This window comes from Indicator indicator, chromosome 9 (genome assembly GCF_027791375.1).
Source record: "Indicator indicator isolate 239-I01 chromosome 9, UM_Iind_1.1, whole genome shotgun sequence".
Lineage (NCBI taxonomy): Eukaryota > Metazoa > Chordata > Aves > Piciformes > Indicatoridae > Indicator > Indicator indicator.
The window spans coordinates 36,319,903-36,335,040 of NC_072018.1; positions in this window are offsets into that span (position 1 = coordinate 36,319,903).

Sequence of the window (15,138 nt, forward strand, 5' to 3'; positions counted from 1 at the left end):
ACTGTTGGTGGCATCACATAGAACAAAATAGCAATTTGGCTCAAAACCTGCTAACTGAGGACTCTGAGCTTCAGAGGCTCTTCATGGTTGGTCATGGAGGGACCTGACACAGAGAGTACCTTGGGGGTTGCCCCATGAGCAAAAGAGGTCAGCTGAAGTCAGCTAACTTGGACATTTTTACAATTAGACTTCTCAAATATTCCTTACAGCAAGGCTGGTGAGACACTGGAGCAGGCTGCCCAGGGAGCTGGTGGAAACCTCATCCCTGGAGACCTTCAAGGTCAGGCTTGACAGGGCTCTGAGCAACCTGATCTGGTTGGGGATTCATAAGCTCATAGATTCCCAGAATCATTTAGGTTGGAAGGGATCTTGAAGATCATCCAGTTCCAAAGCCATGGGCAGGGACACCTCCCACCAGCACAGGTTGCTCAAGGCCTCATCCAGCCTGGCCTTGAACACCTCCAGGGAGGAGGCAGCCACAGCCTCCCTGGGCAATCTGTGCCAGTGTCTCCCCACCCTCACTCTCAAGAATTTCTTCCTCGTCTCCACTCTCAGTCTCCTCTCTCCCAGCTCAAAGCCATTGTCCCTCATCCTGGCACTCCCACCCCTTGTCAAAAGTCCCTCCCCAGCTCTCCTGGAACCCCTTCAGGTACTGGAAGGCTGCTCCAAGCTCTCTCTGGAGCCTTCTCTTCTCCAGTTTGAGCAGCCCCAACTCTCTCAGCCTGTCTCCACAGGGGAGGTACTCCAGCCCTCTGATCATCTTTATGGTCTCCTCTGGACCCTCTTCACCAATTCAATGTCCTTCTTGTGTTGGTTGTATCCTCTCCAATAAGAATCCATAATCTCATTGGCCATTGAAATGCTTGGAAGAACAAAAAGAGACCTGCTGGAAATCCATGATGTGATTTACAGCAGGGGGGACTCAACAGCTTCTTTCCTAATTGACTTCTTGTTCTTTGTCATCCCTAAGTAATTGTGAGATTTCATCACAGGAATTGATAAATCTGAGTTCCAGCAGCTTGGAGGAAAGAAGTGTGGCCACAACACCCTCATGAAGCTGGGGAAGGGTCTGGAGGAGCAGCTGAGGGAACTGTGGTTGTTGAGAGTGGGGAAAAGGAGGTTGAGAGCTGAGGGGAGACCTCATTGCTCTCTACAGCTCCCTAGAAGGAGGATGGAGCCAGGTGGGAGTTGCTCTTTCTCCCTAATAACAAGGGATAGGATGAGAGGAAGTGGCCTCAAGTTGCACCAGGGGAGGGTTACGTTGGATGTGAGAAGAAACTTCTGGATAGGTTGGATGTGAGAAGAAACTTCTGGACTGAAAGATTGAGGAAGGATTGAAACAGGCTCCCCAGGGAGGTGATGGAGTCACCATCCCTGGAGGTGTTCATAAATGTGCAGCCCGGGCTCTTTGGGACACAGTTTAGTGGGAGCTTGATGGGTTTGGGTCAGTGCTTGGACTTGATACCCTTAGAGGTCATTTCAAACTTGATAATTCTATCACAGCATCAAAGGATGTCAGAGGTTGGAAGGGACCTCAAGAGATCATCAAGTCCAACCCCTATGAACTAGAAGTGGCTTACCTGAGCCTCAGCTTCCCCGACAGAAGCAGGGACTGCTAGAGAAAAAAAAAAAAATTGACTCCTTTTTGAACCAGGTTACAGCAGAGGAGGTGCTGTGGAGGTGCCTCCCTTTCTGTGTTGAAGGGAGGGCTGCCAGCCCAGATTTAAAGGGCTCTATTTCAGCTGTGAGGAGCTAGGTGAGGTGAGTCCCACCTCCAGATCTCGAATTAGGAGCCACAGCTATTACTCTCCCCCACCAAGAGTGATGAAGACAAGATCTGGCAGCCCCAGCTCTCTCATCTCACTCTTACATCTAAAGGCTGCATTAGTAGCAATGCCTAAATCAGGCATTTGGAGTAGGTGGTTCAAATGTGGTCCCTCAGCATGACTTCAGATGCTTTTAGAGTGCTTGTAGACACTTGGGCTTCATTCCAGACTGCAACACCCAAATAATATTGCACATTAGATGTGAGAAAGAGGTCATGGAGGATGTCAAATGAATGATGCATCAAAAGAAGCAGGGCCAGCAGAGGGACAGAGGTGAATCTGCCACTTTGCTCTGCTCTGCTGAGACCTCACCTCCAGTGCTGCATCCAGCTCTGGGATCCCACACAACACAAGGGCAATGAGCTGCTGGAGCAGGGCCAGAGTAGGCCACAAAGGGATGGAGAAACTCCCCTATGGGGACAGGCCAAGGGAAGTGGGGATGTTCAGCCTGGAGAAGAGAAGACTTCAGGGAGACCTTGGAGCAGACTTCCAGTACATGAGAAGGGGCTCCAGGAGAGCTGGGGAGGGACTTTTGCCAAGGGCTGAGAGTGACAGGACAAGAGGGAATGGCTTTAAACTAGAGCAGGGTGGATTTAGGTTGAACATTAGGAAGAAATTCTTCACTGTGAGGGTGGTGAGACATAGAACAGTTTGCCCAGAGAAGCTGTGGATGCCTCATGCCTGGGGATGCTTAAGACCAAGGCTGGATGAGACTCTGAGCAGCCTGGGCTAGTGGAAGATATCCCTGCTCATGGCAGGGGGTTGGAACTGGAGTTCCTCAGAGTACAATTCAAACTGAATCCAGGAAAATGTAGCTGGAGATGCACTGGAAAGTTTTAAGAATCAGCTTGAGAGGGGGCTGGGCTGTCTCATTTCAGCTCCTCTGTGAACCTGGTGATCCCAAGGGTCTTTGCCAACCTGAATGATTCTGTGATCACCTAGAAAGGTTGGACCAGATGATCCTTGGGGCCCCTTCCCACCTGGCACCCTATGCTTCTACCACCATACAAGGGAAAAGAGGATTCCTCTCTTTAGCAAATCCTTTGAAGCAGAAACTTTGTGGGTTGTGTTCTTCTCTTCTAGCATCAAAATCCCCAGCAGAAGCTTTCTGACAGTTTCTGGCTGGAGGAAGGAGCTGTCAATCCGAGCGCAGCAGTGCAGGGACATTCCCTGAGTATTTCCACATGGCATGGGATTTGCAGCCACTTTGATGTCTGCAGGCACTGCAAAACCAGCCCTGTGGAGTCACACCACAGAACGAAGCTGAGACCCCTGAGAAGACTTAGCAAAGTGAGGATCTGACAGCTTCTCAAGGTGAGGCCAAGCATAGGCACTGCTGCTAGAAACCCAAGCTAGAAAAACTGAGCCACAGCCTTACAGGGCAGGAAACTCCAGGCTGGTTTTTATGTTTGATTCTCTATTAGCTCCATAAGAATACTTTTAGGGGAAAAAAAAAAAAATCTCTTTTAGAACCTTCTAAAGAAAAAAAAATTATTTAGTGACAAAGATTTTCCTGGCTGGTATGGTGGGAGAGACATGAACTTACTTGGTATGCACTTGTAAGATCACTTTTACTTCAATGCTGGGCAGGTTTTTGCCTACATGGCATGAAGAGGCAGGAGAAGATCTTCGACTTCAGTCTGGAGAAGAGGAGGCTGAGGGGAGACCTCATTGCTCTCCACAACTCCCTGCAAGGAGGTTGGAGCCAGCTGGGGGTTGGTCTCTTCTCCCTAGTAACCAGGGATAGGAGGAGAGGAAATGGCCTCAAGTTACACCAGGGGAGGTTTAGCTTGGAGATGAGAAGAAACTTCTTGACTGAAAGGGTTCTCAAAGCCTGGAGCAGGCTGCTCAGGGAGGTTGTGGAGTCTCTTTCTCTGGAGACTTTCAAAACCAACCTGGATGCATTCCTGTGGCACCTGCTCTGGGTGCCCCTGCTCTGGCAGTGGGCTTGGACTGGATGACCTCCAGAGGTCCCTTCCAACATCTACCATTCTGTGACTCTGTGACTGCCAAGCCCAAAATGAATTTTCACTACAAAGCTTCTTAAGGGACCTACAAACCACCCATCTAAGAGCTTCTACTGCTTTGTTTCTCTTAGAACTTTGCTATCTCAGCCATAGAACTACAGAACCATAGAACCACAGAATCATAGAATCACAAAATCATAGAATCATAGAGTCATAGAATCATAGATTAACAGACTCAGAAAATTGTTTTGGGTTGGAAGGGACCTCCAAAGCTCATCCAGTCCAACCTTTCTCCATTCACCAGGGACGTCCTCCACTAGATCAGGTAGCTCAGAGCTTTGTCCAGCCTGTCCTTGAATATCTGCAGGGATGGAGCCTCAACCACCTCCCTGGGCAACCTGTTGCAGTGTTCCATCACCCTCCCAGTGCAGAACTTGTTCCTCACCTCCAATCTCAATCTGTTCTGCTCTGGTTTGAAGCCTCTGCCCCTTGTCCTCTCCCTGCAGGCCCTGGCAAACAGTCTCTCCCCATCCTTTCTCCAGAGCTTTTTGCTGCTCCCCTTCTGGAGTTGTCCTCCCTCTGCTGCTTTGTTAGATTTTTTTTCCTCATCTATCTCTGCCTCCTTCCTTACTTCTTTCCCAAGGGATTTGAGTCAACCCTGGTCATCCCTGCTTCCTCCAGGCAATGATTGGACACTTCTGTCTCTGCTTGACGGATGGAATTCCCAAAGCTCCTAGTTAATTTTAGGGTGTCTGGGGGAGGAAGGAGCCTGGCACCCACCCAAAGACACATCTCAACGTGCCAGAAAATCACACACAGCCCTCAGAAAATTGCCAAAGCTGCAATTTTGCTGCAGCCCACAATTTTCTGAGAGAGGTCCTTCATTATCATCCAGGGTTCAGTGCTTCACAGGAAGTGCAAGAGGTTACATTTCCAGGGATTCTGAAGTGACCCCAAAACTGTTACATTTGGGGGGGAAGAAAAAGAAAAAAAAATCATACCAGGGTTAACCATTTCGGTGATGGTTTTGATTTCCAGAGCAATTACCATGGGAAAAAAAATTGACAAAGCCTCTTTTTTAATGAAAGAGTTTTGGAGATGATTATTCTTAAGCTTTACATCTCCAGCAAAGTATCCAAGCAATGGTGAATAGAATTCCTTTGGGGCTGGGGAAGATCCAGCAGAAAATTCTGTCTGGAGAGGTGGCTGAGGAGAATCTTATGAGGTTCAAGAAGGCAAAGTGCAAAGTCCTGCACCTGGGTCAGGGGAACCCTCAGTTGCAATCCAGGCTGGGGGATGATGAGAGAGCTCTCCAGAGCTGGGCTTGGCACCACTGACCACCACTCCTGAGACTCTGTTTTGTCACCAGTTCCTAATCCATCTCAGTGTCTGCTCTGCTGTCCCACACTCCCTGAGCTTGCTCACAAGGATGTGAAGGGAGACAGTGTCCAAAGCCTTGCTAAGCTCAAGGTAGATTACATCCACTGCTCCCCCTCTACTCCCAGCTCCTTCTCCTTGGGGCTGCTCTCCAGCAGATCCCCTCCCAACCTGTCCTGCTGCAGTTTATTCTTCTTGCCCAGCTGCAGGACTCTGCACTGACCCTTGTTGAACCTCCTTAGGTTGCTCTCTGCCCAGCTCTCAGCCTGTCCAAGTCTCTGAATGGCCTCACAGCCTTCAGGTGTCTCAGCCAAGCCTCCCAGTTTGGTACCAACAGCAAACTTGCTGAGCAGACTCTGTCTGTTTGTCTGTCTCTCTGTCCCCTCATCAATGACATTGATGAAGATGTTGAACAGGACTGGACCCAGCTCTGACCCTTAGGGGACTCCACCAGTGACAGCTCTCCAGAGCTGGGCTTGGCACCACTGACCACCACTCCTGGGACTCTGTTTTGTCTGCTCTGCTGTCCCACACCTCCTGAGCTTGCTCACAGGATGTGAAGGGAGACAGTGTCAGAAGCCTCACTAAGGTGAAGGTAGACTACCCCCACTGGTCCCCCTGCATCTCCCCCTTCAGTCAGGGCATCACAGGCAGTGCCATAATAAACACAGCAGAGATGCTCAGAGCTTCTTCCACCACACGCAGGGCTGTGTTTGTCTCCTCCAGACAAAGGTTTTGCTCACCAGAATGTGATGGGAGACAGCCTCAAAAGCTTTACTAAGGTGAAGGTAGACTACATCCCCTGGTCCCCCTGCATCTCCTCTGTGCTGCTGTGACAACACCCAGGGCTGTTTTGCATGTTGATTTACTCAAGGCTGACTGTTGCCCTCTTGGATGCTCTCTGCATAATTAATGCCTCCTATCAGTCTCTAGCAGAAGGAAGAAAATCTTCTCCATCTCTGATGGAAATGCTTGAGTGGCCCTCTGGGGCCAATTAGATCACCAAAAGGCAGTGGCATCCTGGAAGAAATCCACCATGGTGCATTTTCATTATTTGAGTTACTCAGTTAGTGAGTTATTCATCTGAAGAGATTGGAGGAGGGGAAGGATGGAGGGAGAAGGCGAATGTCAGTGTCCCTGATGAGAGCCATAAACTGGCAATACAGACCACATCTTGTTGGAGGTGCTGACATGACATCTCCCACTGATTTTTTTTTTAATTTGCCACCCTCCTTCCTTTCTTTCTGGCTAAGGAAATCCATTCCAGCCCTGTTTTGAAAATGCAGCCTCTCAATGACAGGCTCCATCTCGACCATTTCGTTCCAGCCCTTTTTGACAGCAAGCAGACAGAAAATAACTGAGAGGCTGGAGCAGTGCCCTGTGAGGAGAGGCTGAGGGCCTTGGGGTTGTTCAGTCTGGAGAAGAGAAGGCTGAGAGGGGATCTGATCAATGTTTCTAAATATCTGAGGGCTGGGGGTCAGGAGGTAGGGGCCAGGCTCTGCTCACTTGCACCCTGGGATAGGACAAGGAGCAATGGATGTAAGCTGCAGCACAGGAGGTTCCACCTCAACATGAGGGGGAACTTCTGCACTGTGAGTGTCACAGAGCCCTCGAGCAGGCTGCCCAGAGAGGTTGTGGAGTCTCCTTCTCTGGAGACTTTTCAGCCCCATCTGGATGTGCTCCTGTGTGACCTGTGCTGCTATGATCCTGCTTTGGGAGGGGGTTTGGACTCGATGATCTCCTGAGGTCCCTTCCAACCCCTAACATCCTCTGATCCTGTGACCCTGTGAACTGCTTGAGCTTAAAGTGACCTTTCTGACCAATTCCACTTGCAATGGTTTGGTTTTTTTTTTAATCACAACATTCAAGACAACATCCAAGGCTGGAGTCAAATTGTTTAGGATTTTGGGTTGTTTTTTATTTCATTGAAAGATATAATATCCTGCAAGAGGAAAAAGTTCTTCCCCATGAGGATGGTGAGACACTGGCACAGGTTGCCCAGGGAGGTGGTGGAAGCCTCATCCCTGGAGGTTTTTGCAGCCAGGCTGGAGGTGGCTGTGAGCAACCTGCTGTGGTGTGAGGTGTCCCTGCCCATGGCAGGGGGTTGGAACTGGATGATCCTTGAGGTCCCTTCCAACCCTGACAATTTTATGAATCTATGAAGAGTGTGATGCTTGTTAGAGCATTCCTGCTAGTCCTGGCTTTGGTGAGAAGATATTTAGCAGAATTATCAGTCCCTTTGACAAAGCCCTTTACATTCAGAGACCTTTTCACAATCTGAAGTTGGATTCCCCAAACCATCTGGGTAGCAGAGTGGTGCTAAGCTTTAAATGCAGTTAGGTTTCTAAGTGATATGCACAGCAGGCTCTTTAAAACCAGCCTCTGTGCTGCTTTGGTATTTCTAAATGCTAAAACCTTTACTTTGCCTTGCTGCTCAATTCACAGCAGGAGACACTGCTTAAAACTGTATCCTTCACATGCTCCTAGATTGGGGATTGGTTTTATTCCTCTTCCCTTGTAAGAAAAACCTCCCAGCCAGCCCCATTTCTCCAGTGTCAAGGAGCACTCTGTAGGCTGGTGTGTGATTGGAACTGGATGTATTCCTGTGTGGCTTGCCCTAGGGGATCCTGCTTTGGCCAGGGGTGTTGGATTCCAGAGGTCCCTTCCAACGCCTACTACACTTTGAATCCATGACACCTCCAATAATGGATGATATTTAAGGTCCCTTCCAATCCAAACCATTCTATGATCATAGAATCCTAGAATCCTAGAATCACAGAATCACAGAATCAATCAGGGTTGGAAGGGACCACAAGGATCATCTAGTTCCAACCCCCCTCCCATGGGCAGGGACACCTCACACTAGATCAGGCTGGCCAGAGCCATGATCATACATGTCATTAGAAAGGGACGGAGCTGGGGGTGTGCAGCCTGGAGAAGAGAAGACTCCAGGGAGACCTCAGAGCTGCCTTCCAATACCTGAAGGGATCTTGCAGGAAGGCTGCAGAGGGACTTTCCCTGAGGGTATCTAGAGACAGGCCAAGGGGGAATGGTTTGGAGCTGAGGCAGAGCACTGGAGCTGAGGAAGAAGTTGTTGAGTAGGAGGTGGTGAGACTCTGGCACAGGCTGCCCAGGGAGGCTGTGGCTGCCTCCTCCCTGAAGGAGTTCAAGGTTGGGCTGGATGATGATTTGGGCAGCTGAGTCTAGTTGAGAGACTGTGATGGTTTCAACCCACCACAGAGGTGTCCCTGCCCATGGTGGGGAGGTTGGAGTAGATGATCTCTGAGGTCCTTTCCAACCTGAGCCATTCTTGGATTCTGTGGTTCTAAGTTAGGAGAGTTAGCAAGGAGAGCTACCTGAGAGGAGTTGTAGTGAGCAGGGGCTTGATCTCTTCCCTCAACTAACAATAGGAGGAGAGGAAATGGCTTCAAGTTGTACCAGGGGAGGTTTAGGTTGGGTATTAGCAAAAATTTCTTTGCTGCAAGAGTGGTCAGGGATTGGAACAGGCTGCCCAGGGAGGTGGTGGAGTCCGCATCCCTGGAGGTGCTTCCCCAGGCACCCAGCAGCACAGAGTGTGGCTGGAAACTGAGTGGTCCAAGAGGGTGGTGCCCACCCTCCTCTCCCAGCCTGGCTCCAGGGGCAGGCAGCTCTGCCAGGAAGTGGGCAGTAGAGCCCTGCTTGTCCCTTGGCTGAGACATGGCCAGCCCAGACCCAACCAGGCTGCCACACTTGGTCCACACAGCCCAATGCAAAGCTCAGCCCTTGGCTCCCACCTGCATCCTGCCCTGGTCCTGCCACCAGGCTCTCTTTGGCCTGGTGTAAATGTAGGGCAGGACACCTGGAACAAGCTTGGTCTTTCCTAGTGCTTTAGATCAAGTTTCTTTCCTTTTGATTGCGACTCCCAGCTAAGAGACCAACCCTTACCTGTCCTCAACCTGCTTTCAGGGAGTCATAGAGGGCCAAAAGGTCTCCCCTCAGCCTCCTTTTCTCCAGATTGAACAACCCCAGTTCCCTCCTCTGCTCCTCACCGGACTCATTTTCCAGACCCTACTACACCTGAGCTCACAGCCCCCTCAGGGTGAAGCTCATTCTCTGGAGCTGCACATTTCAAACTGGTTCCCCTGTGCTGAGTTAGACCCTGCAGCAAATTTGGTGACTTGCTGGTCTCCTGCCAGCTGGGCAGGAACCCTTCCTGAGAGATGAAATGAAAATCTGGAGTCTGTTGAGATGCACCAAGGGCTCCTCCTCCCTCAGCCTGTGCTCCACTGGGATGCAGCTATGGAATGTGGGACGTAGCAGGCACTTAGCAAAACATCTGTGGGGTGCAGTCCTGGCCTGATGCTTTGTGCTCTGCACAGCAAATCTGTGACAGCCTTGGGGGCTGGATGAAACCCCACGGAAAAGGGGCAGGAAAAGACAGCCCCCAACTTATTTTTTACAATAACAATGATAATGATAGCAATGGTAATGATGATGAAAATAATAATAATAACTAGTATTATAATATTATGTTATTATTATTTTATTTATTAGATAATAATAAATATTATAATAATGAATAATATCATTATATAATATTAATCATTATTATAATATTATATTATTACATGTTATTATATATCATTACATATATTAATATATAACTATTATTATATTATTCTGTTATCATATATTCTAACATCATATATTATATATGATGATGTTAATAATAACTATTATCATAATAGTAGGCTATTATTATTTTATTTATTATATAATAATAAACGTTATAATAATACAATAATATCATTATATAATAGTAATCATTATTATTATTATATTATTACATGTTATTATATAGCATTCCATATATTATTATATAACAATTGTTATTATATTATTCTGTTATCATATATTCTATTATCATATATTATATATGATGATGTTAATAATAATAATAACTATTATTATAATAGTAGGTTATTACTATTTTTATTATATAATAATAAATATTATAATAATACAATAATATCATTATATAATAGTAATCATTATTATTATATTATTACATGTTATTATATATCATTCCATATGTTATTATAGAACAATTGTTATTATATTATTCTGTTATCTTATACTCTATTATCATATACTATATATGATGATGTTAATAATAATAATAAGTATTATTATAATAGTAAGTTATCATTATTTTATTTATTATATAATAATTAATAGTATAATAATACAATAATATCATTATATAATAGTAATCATTATTACATTATGATATTATTACATGTTATATTATTATATATCATGTATACATTATTATATAGTAATTCTTATTATATTAGTCTATTATCATACATTGTATTATTATATATTATTGTATTTTTCTTATATAATAATCATTATCATATTTTTCTTATATAATAATTATTATTGTTGTTATTTTAATTTTGTTTACATGGGGCTCTGGTTTAGGGGTGACCCTTGTAGACCAGGGTTCAGGGTTGGATTTGGTGATCCTGAGGGTCTCTTCCAACCTGAATATTTCTGTGTGATTTATTCTGTGTGATTCATTTGCTGCCTGTCAGCCTCTGCTGATGCTTCCTGGTGTAAGACAAAGGCCAAGCCAAGTGTGTGATTCTGTGAAGCCCTTTTTGGTTTTGTTTTCTTCTCCTTACAGTTGCACAATTCCAGGTTGTCATGGCCTCATCCCTTCAGCACCTTCTCTCACCTACCACAACCCCCAGCATCAGCTTACAGCACCTAAATCTCAGCTGCTTTACAAGCTGCTGTCAGGAATTTAGTACCTTCAGGCTGACTTCAACACCTTTCTTTTATGTTTTATGTATTTCCTCCCCTCCCCCTCCCCCCAGTTTTATAGCCATTACACAACTGCAGTAAATGGCCACAAATCAGGAGAATGACTTCAAGCACTGCAGGAAAAAAAAAATCATCCCTTGTTTGCCCATGTTGCTCCCTCAAAAAAGAGTTAAGTGCTTATTAGAGTAATATTTTGGCCTGCAGAACAGCAGGTTTGTTTCTTCTGCTTCTCCTCCTCATTGACTGTTTAATATAGACAAAACAAATGGCTCTGCTGTATGCTCAAAGCTAGCAAGCAGCAGCTGATGTCAGACTCCAGCCCTTCCAGGTGTAGCTCATGCTTGGCTCAGTGCTGTCACCAGAGCCTTGGGGAGTTCCATTTCCTGCTCCAGGAAAAGAATTAACCCTTCCACCCCCACCCCTTCAACCTGGGTTGTCAGGATTTAGAGGTTGGACTGGATGATCTTGGAGGTCTCTTCCAACCTGGTTGATTCTATGGTTCTATAACTGGAGCATGCAGAGCTTGCTGACTTCAGTGTTGGTAGCAATAGGCTTCAACTCAGGCTTAAAAAAACCCCATAGAATGGAATCATAGAGTTGGTTGGGTTGGGAAGGACCTTCAGAGGTCATCTAGTCTCACCCCACTACAGTCAGCAGGGACATCTGCAGCTAGAACAAATTGTTCTCAGCCTCAAACAACCTGACCTGGACTGGTTCCTGCTATGGGATATCTATCACTTCTCTGGGCAACCTGGGCCAGTGCCTCACCACCCTTGTGGTGAATGTTTTGGGTTGGAAAGGACCTTCAGAGGTCTCACCACCCTTGGTGTCAAACACTTCTTCCTTCTCTCCAGTCTGAATCTCTCTCTCTTTCAGTCCAAACCATCACCCGTTGTTGTGTCACAACAGGCCCTGATAAAATCTGTCCCTAGCTTCCTCATCAACCCCTTTAAGCCACCAGAAGGTCTCCCTGAAGCCTTCTTGTCTCCAGGGTGAACAACCCCAACTCTCTCAGCCTGGTCTCTCCCTTGGATCATTGTTGTGGCCTCCTCTGGCCCCTCTCCAACAGGTCCTTGTCCTCCCTGTGGTGAGGACTCCAGAGCTGGCCCCACCACTGCAGGTGGGGTCTCAGCAGAGCAGAGTGGCAGAATCCCCTCCCTCCACCTGCCGCCCACACTGCTGGGGGGGCAGAACAATTCTGTCCTGCCCCTCAGACACCCCCAGAATGTGATCAAGGAGTTAACTGGGCATCTTTTGGTGTTCTCTTGGGTTTATCCCTTGGGTCAAGCAGGGAGTCGAAGAGCTATTTCTGCAGCTTCTGTTATTTCAGGCTCCTGGCTATGGCATCTATCCACTAGCAGCAAGCCCAAGAACTCCAAATGCAATCCCTGAGGAGCACCTAAAGAACAATCAGATGATTGCAATTTGCTCTTGTCACAGATGTGAGCTGGCTTCAGACAGCTGCAACTGAGGCAGTTTCTAGAAAGCTGAGTTTAGGCTGATGATTGTATAGGCATCATCCCTACCCTGAAGAGCTTGGCAGGGCTTTCCTCCATTTATTTGCTCTCTCACACAGATAAACACATCCAAAATGATGTAAAAGTAGATGATTCAGTATAAAAAAAAGATTGATATTAGGTCATCAGCTCCAAATTTCCCACCATTAGCACCTCAGGTTTGGGCATCTCACTCCAAGAAGGACATTGAGAGGCTGGAGCAGGTCCAGAGAAGGGCAACAAAGCTGGGGAAGGGTCTGGGGAAGAGGGCTGGGGGGGAGCAGCTGAGGGAGCTGGGGGGGTTTGGAGAAAATGAGGGTGAAGGGAGACCTGGCTCTCAACAAATCCTTGAAAGGAGGTTGGAGCCAGATGGGGGTTGAGCTTTTCTCACATATAACAAGAGATTGGATGAGAGGAAATGGCCTCAGATTGCACCAGGGGATGTTTAGGTTGGTTATGAGGAAAAAAAATCTTGACTGCAAGAGTGGTCAGGGATTGGCACAGGCTGCCCAGGAGGTGGTGCAGTCCCCATCCCTGGAGGTGTTTAAGAAACCTGTGGCCATGGTGGGGTTGTTACTAGGGAGAAGACCCCAGCCCCGACCTGGCTCCAGCCTCCTCTCAGGAGCCTTAGAGAGCACTGAGGTCTCCCCTCAGCCTCCTTTCTCCCCACACTAACCACCCCCAGCTCCCTCAGCTGCTCCTCCCCAGCCCTTTTCTCCAGACCCTTCCCCACCTTTGTTGCCTTCCTCTGGACCAGCTCCAGCTCCTCAATGTCTTTCTTGTAGCAAGGGCTCAAAACTGAAGCCAGGACTCAAGGTGTAGCCTCACCAGTGTTAAGTCCATGGGCACCATCACTTCCCTGCTCCTGCTGCCCACACTATTCCTGATCCAAGCCAGGATGCTGTTGGCCTTTCTGGCCACCTGAGCACACTTGCTGGGTCATGTCCAGCAGGCAGTCCACCAGCACCCCTAGGTCCTTTCTGGTGGGCAGCTTTTGACTCTTTATGGCCTGCTCCTACAATTCTGCCTCTCCATTCCCTTGTTTTCGCCGTCCAGATGATTAACATTGTGGTGAAGCATCCCTGTGTCTGGTGGTGACAGAGGTGCATCCAACCCCTGCTGAGCACCTCTAAGCACATCTCCCTGCCTAGCTGCAGAGCACTCTGAGTTCAGGTTGCCTCTGCTCCAAGTCAACAGGAGGTAAATCAATCCAGAAGCTGTTTTGACACCTCCTCATGCAATTTTCCTGGAGTTAATCTCTCCTGCTTCTTTGAACAGACAGATCCTGACAAGAGCAGACACAGGCTCTGTGTGTGTGTGTGTGTGTGATGCTCTTGGCAGCCACACTCCATATCCATATGCTGATGAACTCCAGGCACTTGTTCCCTCTCTCAGAGGATTTATTGGGAATGTTGTTCTCCTTTAAGCACATCCGTGGTGCTTTGGAACCAGTTTTCCACTTCATTGATAACCTCCTTAAAGAGAAGGAAGAAAAACAAACCCAAAGATTGAATAAAGAAGAAACAAAATAGGAAAAAAAATCCTTTTCTTTTTTCTTTTTTTTTTTCTCCTGGCTGGATTGCCTCTGGCTGGGTTTAAAATTCCATTACTGACATTATCTGCTCACCAGTTAATCTTCAGTGTCCTGAGGGTGGCTGAGCCCCCAGCTTCTTTTCTAGATACATTAAAAGCAATCAGAATGAGACAGTATTAAAGGTACTCCAATGCCCACCTGAACAGAGGAACAGATCTGAAAGGTGAAAACTGGAATTCAGCTGAAAAATTGCAGGTGAGAAATAAGAATCCTTTAGCCAACAAATAGTTGAAAGGAAACTGATCTCAATGCTCCATTTACAGGTCAGAGATTCATAGATTGGTTTGGGTTGGAAGGAACCTTGAACATCATCCTGTCCAACCCCCTGCCATGGGCAGGGACACCTCCCACCAGCACAGGTTGCTCAAGGACTCACCCAGCCTGGCCTTGGACACCTCCAGGGAGGAGGCAGCCACAGCCTTCCTGGGCAACCTGTGCCAGGCTCTCCCCACCCTCACTTTAAAGAATTTCTTCCTAATCTCCAGTCTAAGCCTCCCCTCTTCCAGCTCACGTGGGTGACAATGAAGCTCTGACCAAAAAACAAGGATGAGAGTCATTGTGGTTGACAACAATGTGGAGAAAGTCATTTGGCAGGGAGAACCAAAAGAGATTAGATGAGAGAGATTTTTATTTTATTTTATTTTATTTTATTTTATTTTATTTTATTTTATTTTATTTTATTTTATCTATAAAAGGCCAAGAGACTCAGAGGTTTCTAAAAAGTGAAGTGAAACGAGCTAAAGAAGAGTCACTGACACCAACTGTCGCATAGGCATTCTGCAGCCCACAGGGAGGGGTGGTGAAAACCATCAAATCATAGAATCATAGAATCATTTTCTTGGGAAAAGCCCTCTGAGCTCATCCAGTCCAACCCTTCTCTAACTCTGCCAAGGCTGGGGCTAAGCCGTGGCCCTCAGCACCACATCTCTGTCTCTCTCAAACCCCTCCAGGGATCGGCATTCAGCCATCTCCCTGTGCAGCCTGTGCCAGGCTTGGAGAACCCTTTCAGTCAACAAGTTTCTTTTCAGATCCAACCTAAACTTGCCCTGAGGCAACTTGAGGCCATT